Source organism: Chinchilla lanigera, unplaced genomic scaffold (assembly GCF_000276665.1).
Source record: "Chinchilla lanigera isolate Chin_1 unplaced genomic scaffold, ChiLan1.0 scaffold00093, whole genome shotgun sequence".
NCBI lineage: Eukaryota > Metazoa > Chordata > Mammalia > Rodentia > Chinchillidae > Chinchilla > Chinchilla lanigera.
In genome coordinates this window covers 3,858,910-3,860,918 of record NW_004955494.1, presented here as the reverse complement: position 1 = coordinate 3,860,918, position 2,009 = coordinate 3,858,910, and positions in this window count along the sequence as shown.

The following is a 2,009-nucleotide window of genomic DNA, read 5'->3' as shown; positions in this document are numbered from 1 at the left end:
CTTATGCCAGTGAGCTATACCCCCAGCCCTAGAAGGGGTCTCATAAGCACTGCATTTGTTTGCCCCTTTTCCCCAGCATCTTACTGTGGCTGGAAAAGTTGTACAAAAGGAGATGAGAGGGCCGGGACCTAGCTCAGCGGCACAGGCGCCTGCCAGGCAAGTGCAAGGTCCTGAGTTCATATTCCCGGTACCAAGAAAAAAGAAAAGAAGAAGAAGGGAGCACAGCAAGCATTGCAGCAGCCTAGGAGAGGAGCCTTTACCTCTGGACAGTCGCCAGGAATTCTCTCAGCTCAGGAAGATGGCCAGTTTCCCTACGCTTTGTGAGACTCAGATCTAATCGGGTCAGAGCACAAATCAAATTAAACTGGCCTGAGTAGCTGAATTCTAGGAAACAGAGTTATGTCATTTTTCATATGCCAAAGCTTCTATTTCCTCGGTATGCAGTGGCTACATTTTCAGTAAAACTGGCTCCTAACATTGAAGGTACGAGGAGGGTCCGATCTGGGCAGAACCTGCTACACTTCTTGAATCATTCTGGCTAAACATATTTGGAAACACAGTAGTGGAAGAGTCTGGCTGAAACTCCTCAGTAGCTTTTGGCAGTTACATCTGTCTTCCAGTGAACTGCTGTTAACGTCAAGTTTCTTCAATTTGAAAAGCTTTTCCATTGATGGTGATTTACTTCTAAGTGAGCCTTCATTGGATTTAATGCTCAAGATTCTCTCAGACGTTTTGCTCTCTTGTGGGGGAAAATGCCCACATAGTCCAAACAGCGGTTTTAGACTAATTTTTTAAGAAATTTTGAATCTATAGGGTTGAGCCAGAGACACAAAGATCAGCATAAAGGGAAGTAGCACCCAACCGTGTTAAGGATCACAACTTCTGGAGTGTCTCGACAGTACCTCAAGGTGCACTGCCGCTTTCCTCCTGTGTGATGTAGGAAGGCCCAGCTTAGGAACGCCGTGTCATGTGTACAGAGCACCACTGTACTGCTTGCGGTCCGTAGCATATGTTACTTACACATGGGGAAAAAATACAATTATTTTTGTACCTCAGAAGAATTATTATATACTACTGTATTGTATTCAAATTAAAGTTTATTATTTGGTTCTTATCATGGTGTTCTGCTGCATGCAGTGAGCGTGGGGCTTGCATATGTCATGTGCCATCCCTCCTTTCTTTCCTGACCCTCCATGAAGGTAGAAAAAGAAAGTGTTGGCCCCACACATTACTATTTATCATGAGAGAGACTAGATATTCCCTAAGAAACCGTTTCCACTAAGAGCTAGGTGGTCCCACTGAACCATAGTGGGTCTGGCATATTGCTGAATTATACTCTACTTAGAAACTATATGATCAGTGCATAATACAATCATCACATATCGACAGCTCTCAAATTCTTCACTGAATAAATGTGTAATTATGTTAGGACAAAGGACTCGTGAGATCTGACCTCACATATTCCGGCTCCCATCTAATTATTGTTTTGTTGTAGGCTAAGCATATGCAGGCTGCCAGGGATGCTAGGATAAATAAAGCCCTGGCCCGGAAGGAAGTCAGTCTAACAGAAGCACATGGACCACTAAACACAGATGGTATCAGTGTCATCAACAGGAGCAAAGTGAGAAAGAAAATACATGTATGCCCAGGGCTGAAGATGGAAATACTGTTTATAACAATGCAAAAGAGAAACACCCTAAGTGGAAGCTCACTAACGTAGCCCTACCATGGAACATAGCAGGTGCTCCATGAATATTCATAAAGCAAACTAATGCGTGAATACCCTTGAACAAGATGTGGTTTAAATCAGTTCAGGTACAACTTTGCAACATAATACTTTACATGAAAAGGCACTGTAGTAGATTTACTATGTGATGACTGTGAATAATGATCCCCTAAAGATGGTCACATCTGAAACCTCAGAGTCTATGAGTATGTGCAGCTCGCTAAATGCAGAGAATTAAGGTCGCAGATAGAACTAAAGTTGCTAAGCAGCTGGCCTTAAAATA